Here is an 11059-nt window from a genome sequence, read left to right as displayed (position 1 = left end):
AGATGACAGGAGAGGAGAGAGAGAGAAGAGAGAGGGATGACAGGAGAGGAGAGAGAGATGACAGGAGAGGAGAGAGAGAAGAGAGAGAGGGATGACAGGAGTGGAGAGAGAGAGGAGAGAGAAGAGAGGGGAGAGAGAAAGAGAGAAGAGAGAGAGAGGGGAGAGAGAGAGAGGGGGGGAGAGGGAGAGAGAGAGAAGGATGACAGGAGAGGAGAGAGAGAGAAGAGAAAGAGAGAAGAGAGAGAGAGGGGAGAGAGGGAGAGAGAGGGGGGGAGAGAGGGAGAGGGATGACAGGAGAGGAGAGAGAAGAGAGAGAGAGGGATGACAGGAGAGGAGAGAGAGAGATGACAGGAGAGGAGAGAGAGAGAAGAGAGAGAGGGATGAGAGGAGAGAGAGAGAGAGGGATGACAGGAGAGGAGAGAGAGAGAAGAGAGAGAGGAATGACAGGAGTGGAGAGAGAGAGAGGAGAGAGAGGGGATGACAAGAGAGGAGAGTAAGAGGCGAGAGAGGGAATGACAGGAGAGGAGAGAGGGATGACAGGAGAGAGAGAGAGAGGAGAGAGAGAGGAGAGAGAGAAGGATGACAGGAGAGGAGAGAGAGAGAAGAGAGAAGAGAGGGGAGAGAGAAAGAGAGAAGAGAGAGAGGGGAGAGAGAGAGAGGGGGGAGAGGGAGAGAGAGAGAGGGATGACAGGAGAGGAGAGAGAGAGGAGAGAGAGGGGATGACAGGAGAGAGAGAGAGGGATGACAGGAGAGAGAGAGAGAGGGATGACAGGAGAGGAGAGAAGAGAGAAGAGAGAGAGAGGAATGACAGGAGTGTAGAGAGAGAGGAGAGAGAGGGGATGACAGGAGAGGAGAGAGAGAAGGAGAGGTGTTTGGAGCCGAGTTCAGAATGTGGCGTCTCAGTGTTTGTTCTAAATGACAATGATTAAAGTCCGTATTGTTCACTCTTTAGGAAATTACTATTAAAAGCCATTTTCACGCCAAACTCATTAAAATAGTTTTCTGTTTCCACTCCAGTCTAATTAGCCGTTCGTGCTAATCTGCGGCCGCACATGTCGCGGTCGCTCTGCGTGACCTTGGCGCGAAAATAAACGCACACCGGGACATGCAGCATTTACACGGCATTAGCACACAGTGGCTAACGCCGATGAATTAGCACACAGCCGCTGACGCCGCTGAATTAGCACACAGCTGCTAACGCCGCTGAATTAGGACACAGCCGCTGACGCCGCTGAATTAGCACACAGCCGCTAACAACACCTGAATTAGCACACAGCCGCTAACGCCACTAACGCCGCTGAATTAGCACACAGCTGCTAACGCCGCTGAATTAGGACACTGCCGCTAACGCCGCTGAATTAACACACAGCCGCTGATGCCGCTGAATTAGCACACAGCCGCTGACGCCGCTGAATTAGCACACAGCCGCTAACAACACCTGAATTAGCACACAGCCGCTAACGCCACTAACGATGCTGAATTAGCACACAGCCGCTAACGCCGCTGAATTAGCATGCAGCCGCTGACACCACTAACGTTGCTGAATTAGCACACAGCCGCTAACGCCACTAACGTCGCTGAATTAGCACACAGCCGCTAACGCCGATGAATTAGCACACAGCCGCTAACGTCGCTGAATTAGCACACAGCCGCTAACGTCGCTGAATTAGCACACAGCCTCTAACGCCGCTGAATTAGCACACAGCCGCTAACGCCACTAACATCGCTGAATTAGCAAACAGCCGCTAACGCCACTAACGTCGCTGAATTAGCACACAGCCGCTAACGTCGCTGAATTAGCACACAGCCGCTAACGCCACTAACATCGCTGAATTAGCACACAGCTGCTAACGCCACTAACGTCTCTGAATTAGCACACAGCCGCTAACGTCGCTGAATTAGCACACAGCCTCTAACGCCGCTGAATTAGCACACAGCCGCTGACGCCGCTGAATTAGCACACAGCCGCTGACGCCGATGAATTAGCACACAGCCGCTGACGCCGATGAATTAGCACACAGCCGCTGACGCCGATGAATTAGCACACAGCCGCTGACGCCGATGAATTAGCACACAGCCGCTAACGCCACTCTTTTGTGAGAGGGGATACGATAATATTAAGATTTTACCAAAGATTTTGCCAGTTTTTCTCCAATTAGTAACGTTTTTAGTGACGTTTATGATGTCACTTTGGTTGGAATGACGCAGTATTCCACAACTGTTACTTAGCAACCAGATTGTAAACAAGGTCTAAAATCCATTTTAAACATAAAATGATTATGATTTGACAAAAATGCTTACATACGATAACACATTTATCTTAATTACTGTTTAATAAGTTGTAAAAGTTGTAAATTGCCAATTTTCTCTGCATTTTTATGGTATGTTGCTTTTTGATGACATCACAGAGGGATTCAGCTCTACTTCCTGTAAATTTCAAGATGTTATTCGTCAACTTTTCTTCACAAACTGCAACTTAGGAGAAGTAAAAACACATTATAAATATTTACCAAAGGTTCAACGCCACCGAACTAAGTCAGAATTAGAAAAACAGGAGAAACTGTTTTGTGGACTTTAACTCGATGGTCACAATGCAAAAGAAGAAGAAAAATGCAGAACAAAAATTGAACTTTAAGCTCTTACTGAACATGGTCGTGTGTGAAATGTGAGTCCTGGTGATCAAATCTAATCTAATCACAATATTTAGCAGAAAAATCACAATAATAATAGTCTTCAGCCACAATTTGTACTTTTCTCTTGTCGTCATGGGGATAAGTTCAATGCAAAAACATATCCAACTGGTTTAAAACAAATATGCTGGAAAAATGACCGTGGAAGATTGATTTATTATTGAATGAATCCTGTTTTACCACCGTTTTGTCCTGTTTAAGGCGAATGTTTGTATTCTTTTTTTGCCGGTTTGATCCAAGTTCAGTCTCGCACTCGGCTTTCGCGCCCGTTTTAGTCGAGATTCTGCCCGACATTCGAGCCAAACGTTTTCCACCGCCGTACCTGCCATACCTGCCGTACCTGCCATACCTGCCGTACCTGCCATACCTGCCGTACCTGCCGTACCTGCCGTCTCTACGTAATCACAAACACATTAGCCGTGAGCGTTCGGGCCCGTCTGCCGAAGTCGCCGTGTTTATAAAGTGCAGATGGCTGAAAACACGGGGATAAAGCGAGGCGGCGAACAGATGGAGCCAAAGATGGAGCTAAAGATGGAGCCAAAGATAGATCGAAAGATGGAGCTAAAGATGGAGCGAAAGATGGAGCTAAAGATGGAGCGAAAGATGGAGCGAAAGATGGAGCCAAAGATGGAGCTAAAGATGGAGCTAAAGATGGAGCGAAAGATGGAGCTAAAGATGGAGCCAAAGATGGAGCTAAAGATGGAGCCAAAGATAGATCGAAAGATGGAGCTAAAGATGGAGCGAAAGATGGAGCGAAAGATGGAGCTAAAGATGGAGCTAAAGATGGAGCCAAAGATGGAGCTAAAGATGGAGCTAAAGATGGAGCGAAAGATGGAGCTAAAGATGGAGCCAAAGATAGATCGAAAGATGGAGCTAAAGATGGAGCGAAAGATGGAGCGAAAGATGGAGCTAAAGATGGAGCAAAAGATGGAGCCAAAGATGGAGCCAAAGATGGAGCTAAAGATGGAGCTAAAGATGGAGCCAAAGATGGAGCCAAAGATAGATCGAAAGATGGAGCCAAAGATGGAGCTAAAGATGGAGCCAAAGATGGAGCCAAAGATGGAGCCAAAGATGGAGCTAAAGATGGAGCTAAAGATGTAGCCAAATATGGAGCCAAAGATAGATCGAAAGATGGAGCTAAAGATGGAGCCAAAGATGGAGCTAAAGATGGAGCTAAAGATGGAGCGAAAGATGGAGCTAAAGATGGATCGAAAGATGGAGCTAAAGATGGAGCCAAAGATAGATCGAAAGATGGAGCTAAAGATGGAGCGAAAGATGGAGCGAAAGATGGAGCCAAAGATGGAGCTAAAGATGGAGCTAAAGATGGAGCGAAAGATGGAGCTAAAGATGGAGCCAAAGATGGAGCTAAAGATGGAGCCAAAGATAGATCGAAAGATGGAGCTAAAGATGGAGCGAAAGATGGAGCGAAAGATGGAGCTAAAGATGGAGCTAAAGATGGAGCCAAAGATGGAGCTAAAGATGGAGCTAAAGATGGAGCGAAAGATGGAGCTAAAGATGGAGCCAAAGATAGATCGAAAGATGGAGCTAAAGATGGAGCGAAAGATGGAGCGAAAGATGGAGCTAAAGATGGAGCAAAAGATGGAGCCAAAGATGGAGCCAAAGATGGAGCTAAAGATGGAGCTAAAGATGGAGCCAAAGATGGAGCCAAAGATAGATCGAAAGATGGAGCCAAAGATGGAGCTAAAGATGGAGCCAAAGATGGAGCCAAAGATGGAGCCAAAGATGGAGCTAAAGATGGAGCTAAAGATGTAGCCAAATATGGAGCCAAAGATAGATCGAAAGATGGAGCTAAAGATGGAGCCAAAGATGGAGCTAAAGATGGAGCTAAAGATGGAGCGAAAGATGGAGCTAAAGATGGATCGAAAGATGGAGCTAAAGATGGAGCCAAAGATGGAGCTAAAGATGGAGCTAAAGATGGAGCCAAAGATGGAGCCAAAGATAGATCGAAAGATGGAGCTAAAGATGGAGCCAAAGATGGAGCCAAAGATAGATCGAAAGATGGAGCCAAAGATGGAGCTAAAGATGGAGCCAAAGATGGAGCCAAAGATGGAGCCAAAGATGGAGCTAAAGATGGAGCTAAAGATGGAGCCAAAGATGGAGCCAAAGATAGATCGAAAGATGGAGCTAAAGATGGAGCCAAAGATGGAGCTAAAGATGGAGCTAAAGATGGAGCGAAAGATGGAGCTAAAGATGGAGCCAAAGATAGATCGAAAGATGGAGCTAAAGATGGAGCGAAAGATGGAGCGAAAGATGGAGCTAAAGATGGAGCTAAAGATGGAGCCAAAGATGGAGCTAAAGATGGAGCTAAAGATGGAGCGAAAGATGGAGCTAAAGATGGATCGAAAGATGGAGCTAAAGATGGAGCCAAAGATGGAGCTAAAGATGGAGCTACAGATGGAGCCAAAGATGGAGCTAAAGATGGAGCTAAAGATGGAGCCAAAGATGGAGCCAAAGATAGATCGAAAGATGGAGCTAAAGATGGAGCCAAAGATGGAGCTAAAGATGGAGCTAAAGATGGAGCCAAAGATAGATCGAAAGATGGAGCTAAAGATGGAGCGAAAGATGGAGCGAAAGATGGAGCTAAAGATGGAGCTAAAGATGGAGCCAAAGATGGAGCTAAAGATGGAGCTAAAGATGGAGCGAAAGATGGAGCTAAAGATGGAGCCAAAGATAGATCGAAAGATGAAGCTAAAGATGGAGCGAAAGATGGAGCGAAAGATGGAGCTAAAGATGGAGCCAAAGATAGATCGAAAGATGGAGCTAAAGATGGAGCGAAAGATGGAGCGAAAGATGGAGCTAAAGATGGAGCAAAAGATGGAGCCAAAGATAGATCGAAAGATGGAGCTAAAGATGGAGCGAAAGATGGAGCGAAAGATGGAGCCAAAGATGGAGCTAAAGATGGAGCTAAAGATGGAGCGAAAGATGGAGCTAAAGATGGAGCCAAAGATGGAGCTAAAGATGGAGCCAAAGATAGATCGAAAGATGGAGCTAAAGATGGAGCGAAAGATGGAGCGAAAGATGGAGCGAAAGATGGAGCTAAAGATGGAGCTAAAGATGGAGCCAAAGATGGAGCTAAAGATGGAGCTAAAGATGGAGCGAAAGATGGAGCTAAAGATGGAGCCAAAGATAGATCGAAAGATGGAGCTAAAGATGGAGCGAAAGATGGAGCGAAAGATGGAGCTAAAGATGGAGCAAAAGATGGAGCCAAAGATGGAGCTAAAGATGGAGCTAAAGATGGAGCTAAAGATGGAGCCAAAGATGGAGCCAAAGATAGATCGAAAGATGGAGCCAAAGATGGAGCTAAAGATGGAGCCAAAGATGGAGCCAAAGATGGAGCCAAAGATGGAGCTAAAGATGGAGCTAAAGATGGAGCCAAAGATGGAGCCAAAGATAGATCGAAAGATGGAGCTAAAGATGGAGCCAAAGATGGAGCTAAAGATGGAGCTAAAGATGGAGCGAAAGATGGAGCTAAAGATGGATCGAAAGATGGAGCTAAAGATGGAGCCAAAGATGGAGCTAAAGATGGAGCTAAAGATGGAGCCAAAGATGGAGCCAAAGATAGATCGAAAGATGGAGCTAAAGATGGAGCCAAAGATGGAGCCAAAGATAGATCGAAAGATGGAGCCAAAGATGGAGCTAAAGATGGAGCCAAAGATGGAGCCAAAGATGGAGCCAAAGATGGAGCTAAAGATGGAGCTAAAGATGGAGCCAAAGATGGAGCCAAAGATAGATCGAAAGATGGAGCTAAAGATGGAGCCAAAGATGGAGCTAAAGATGGAGCTAAAGATGGAGCGAAAGATGGAGCTAAAGATGGAGCCAAAGATAGATCGAAAGATGGAGCTAAAGATGGAGCGAAAGATGGAGCGAAAGATGGAGCTAAAGATGGAGCTAAAGATGGAGCCAAAGATGGAGCTAAAGATGGAGCTAAAGATGGAGCGAAAGATGGAGCTAAAGATGGATCGAAAGATGGAGCTAAAGATGGAGCCAAAGATGGAGCTAAAGATGGAGCTACAGATGGAGCCAAAGATGGAGCTAAAGATGGAGCTAAAGATGGAGCGAAAGATGGAGCTAAAGATGGATCGAAAGATGGAGCTAAAGATGGAGCCAAAGATGGAGCTAAAGATGGAGCCAAAGATGGAGCCAAAGATAGATCGAAAGATGGAGCTAAAGATGGAGCCAAAGATGGAGCTAAAGATGGAGCTAAAGATGGAGCCAAAGATAGATCGAAAGATGGAGCTAAAGATGGAGCGAAAGATGGAGCGAAAGATGGAGCTAAAGATGGAGCTAAAGATGGAGCCAAAGATGGAGCTAAAGATGGAGCTAAAGATGGAGCGAAAGATGGAGCTAAAGATGGAGCCAAAGATAGATCGAAAGATGGAGCTAAAGATGGAGCGAAAGATGGAGCCAAAGATGGAGCTAAAGATGGAGCTACAGATGGAGCCAAAGATGGAGCCAAAGATGGAGCTAAAGATGGAGCTAAAGATGGAGCCAAAGATGGAGCCAAAGATAGATCGAAAGATGGAGCCAAAGATGGAGCTAAAGATGGAGCCAAAGATGGAGCCAAAGATGGAGCCAAAGATGGAGCTAAAGATGGAGCCAAAGATAGAGCTAAAGATGGAGCTAAAGATGGAGCCAAAGATGGAGCCAAAGATAGATCGAAAGATGGAGCTAAAGATGGAGCCAAAGATGGAGCTAAAGATGGAGCTAAAGATGGAGCGAAAGATGGAGCCAAAGATGGAGCTAAAGATGGAGCTAAAGATGGAGCCAAAGATGGAGCCAAAGATAGATCGAAAGATGGAGCTAAAGATGGAGCCAAAGATGGAGCTAAAGATGGAGCCAAAGATGGAGCCAAAGATGGAGCCAAAGATGGAGCTAAAGATGGAACCAAAGATGGAGCCAAAGATGGAGCCAAAGATGGAGCCAAAGATGGAGCCAAAGATGGAGCCAAAGATAGATCGAAAGATGGAGCTAAAGATGGAGCCAAAGATGGAGCTAAAGATGGAGCTAAAGATGGAGCCAAAGATAGATCGAAAGATGGAGCTAAAGATGGAGCGAAAGATGGAGCGAAAGATGGAGCTAAAGATGGAGCTAAAGATGGAGCTAAAGATGGAGCGAAAGATGGAGCTAAAGATGGAGCCAAAGATAGATCGAAAGATGGAGCTAAAGATGGAGCGAAAGATGGAGCAAAAGATGGAGCTAAAGATGGAGCTAAAGATGGAGCCAAAGATGGAGCTAAAGATGGAGCTAAAGATGGAGCCAAAGATGGAGCCAAAGATAGATCGAAAGATGGATCCAAAGATGGAGCTAAAGATGGAGCCAAAGATGGAGCCAAAGATGGAGCCAAAGATGGAGCTAAAGATGGAGCTAAAGATGGAGCCAAAGATGGAGCCAAAGATAGATCGAAAGATGGAGCTAAAGATGGAGCCAAAGATGGAGCTAAAGATGGAGCCAAAGATGGAGCCAAAGATGGAGCCAAAGATGGAGCCAAAGATGGAGCCAAAGATAGATCGAAAGATGGAGCTAAAGATGGAGCGAAAGATGGAGCCAAAGATGGAGCCAAAGATGGAGCTAAAGATGGAGCCAAAGATGGAGCCAAAGATGGAGCCAAAGATGGAGCCAAAGATGGAGCTAAAGATGGAGCCAAAGATGGAGCCAAAGATGGAGCTAAAGATGGAGCCAAAGATGGAGCCAAAGATGGAGCCAAAGATGCTCGGCGACGGCGGCACGAGGAGTTTCAGAAGAACCGGAGACTCCAGATAAAACGATAAACAATGACTAAACACCTCAACTAAACGCCACTAAACACAACTAAACACAACTAAACGTAACTAAACTTAACTAAACACGGCTAAACTCAACGAAACTCTACTAAACACAACTAACTAAACACGGCTAAACATGGCGAATTAAATGAACTGACCGCTAAAAATGGACGGGAGGAGAATAGATTGCTTTTGTGTCTGACTGCAGTTTAAAGCGCCCCCTAAAGGCTGCACGACTCATTACTCACTGAAATGCCGTTAAGATCAATAATATCAATCGATGAGCCTCCATAAGACATAAGACGGAACATTAATATTAGAATATTAGGGGTGTAGGACATCAAAATGTTAAAAACTACTACTTTTTGTTGTTTGGGACACACAGAGGGAAAACTGAGGGCCAACAAAAACTGGTCTGTGCGCATAAGATCAATAAGATCAATCAGTTTAATTTAGCAAAAAATTATGGAAAAAAAACAAAAAAAACACAGAATAGCACATTTTTAAGTTTATAATGTCACTTCCTGTTTGTAATTGATGACATCACACTAGGAAATTACCCAGCAAACACTGGGCCAAAACTCATCTAATGTCACAATTTTTTTTTATTTGACAAATGAAGCCTGCGTAAATTCAGCCTGGAAGACCTAACTCCACCATCTACGTCAAGGCACCTGCTCCCAGCTCAACCAACGAACTGTGAGAGTTCAGATCTCTCCTTCACCACGGAACTCCTCCAGGTTTCTACTTTTTCCCATGGAGGTTTTTGTAGTTTTTCCTGGCTGAGAAGGAGAGTCCCAAGGACAGGGGAGTCCCAGGACATTGCCCCTCGCACCTGCTCCCCATCTTCAATCAACGCACCCAAGTCCCTCCTCCCCGTGGCACGTCGCACCTCTGCTCTCAGCGCACAGCCGGTCCGATTTTAACCCTCACTCAGTCGGCTCGGCCGCTTCAGACCGTACTGCGAGCCACCACCTCCCCTCCTCCTCCTCTGCATCCCTCTCATCCTAATCCTCTACCCTCTCACCACATGCTACCACCACCAGTCTCCAGGCCCTGGGGGAGAGACATCTAATACAAATAAGATCATGGAGTTCCCATGATCGCGATGTCTTCCGCCGGGGTCTGAGCGCCACATAACCCACGTAATAGAGCTGCTAAACACTTTCTGTGTCGTCTCTGAGTCTCTCCAGGGTGAAATACAAATATATGAGAGCGACTTTATTTCGTTGAATTCATGTTTAAAGAGTCAAAAAAGTTGTTTCTTTTGTGTAAATTCTGCATAAACTTTGACTGGAATGAGTGTCCCTGGTGTGATGTCACTTCCTGTCACAGATTTTTCAACGTTTTCTGCACAAATACCTGCTGGATCAGTGTAAAACTATATTACTATGTTCAACAGGTATAAACACACCAAATAAAGTCAAAATTAGAACATCGTAAAAACCAGTCATACGTCACTTTAAATGTGGCTTAAAACAAAACTTGCGAAGAAAAGACGATCTCTGAAACGAGTGTCCAGGGAAGGTGTAAACATTTAAAAGAAAGAAAAAACAACCCCAGAGAGACATTTACTGAATAAGTCTTGCGCCAAATTATCCAGGATTATACAAACAAAACTAAAACAGAAACGGTCTCATTTCTAAGACTTTACACGGAATACTTTCTACAACACAGAAAACTTCCACAACGTATTTGGATCGAATAAACTCCATTTAAGATGGAAAGTCTCTCACAAACGTAACACTTTTGTACATACGCTTTATAAAGAAGGATCTCGGTATATTTTAGATTTAAAAACATGTCTTTAGCGGAATAATTCAACTAGAACACTTCAAAATGTGACTAAATCTAATGACGGGAAAAGCACGGTTTGTTTGTTGTTTTACACCCACAATCATCAAATATACATCACATATAGTGTGTACTGCTTTGACAAATGCAAATATCAGCTTTATTTTGTTGAATAAATGTTTGAAGGTTCAGAAAATGTAGTTTTTTGTGTTTAAATTGACGTCATTATGTTTTAAAACTCTGCTCTTGCAGCTGTTCTTCTCAAAACTCCAAAACTATCATTCATATTTTCCACCCGACATCATTCCCTAAAATAAAGTCAAACCATGAGATCATGAAAACCTGTCATACACTTTAAATGATTAGATTTAACCGTTCATGGACATTTAAATCAGGAAAATACAGTTAAAATGAACGATTGGACGATTCTGTAAACAACACCAAAGCGAAACGGTCGTCCAAACCTCAACTAAACACAACAAACACGATTAAACACGACTAAACACAACTAAACACAGACTAAACCTCAACTAAACGTGACTAAACTCAACTAAACACAACGAAACACGACTAAACAGTGACTAAATACGACTAAACATGACTAAACTCAACTAAACACGACTAAACAGTGACTAAACACAACTAAACACAACTAAACTCGACTAAACACGACTAAACCTCGACTAAACCCAACTAAACTGTGACTAAACTTTGACTAAACTCAACTAAACTCGACTAAACACGACTAAACCTCGACTAAACCCAACTAAACTGTGACTAAACTTTGACTAA

At 44.4% G+C, this 11059-nt stretch overlaps 1 protein-coding gene across 4 annotated transcripts in view; it reads right to left on the bottom strand.

Moving 5' to 3' along the window:
* The window catches only part of grik2 (glutamate receptor, ionotropic, kainate 2), a 472281-nt gene that overhangs the window by 73577 nt on the left and 387645 nt on the right, over positions 1-11059 (bottom strand). The window lies entirely within an intron of this gene.

The sequence above is a fragment of the Eucyclogobius newberryi genome, unplaced genomic scaffold (assembly GCF_026437365.1).
Source record: "Eucyclogobius newberryi isolate DKJ021-1_F unplaced genomic scaffold, fEucNew1.0.hap1 SCAF_3, whole genome shotgun sequence".
In the NCBI taxonomy this organism is placed as follows: Eukaryota; Metazoa; Chordata; class Actinopteri; order Gobiiformes; family Gobiidae; genus Eucyclogobius; species Eucyclogobius newberryi.
This window is presented reverse-complemented; position numbering and strand designations above follow the sequence as displayed.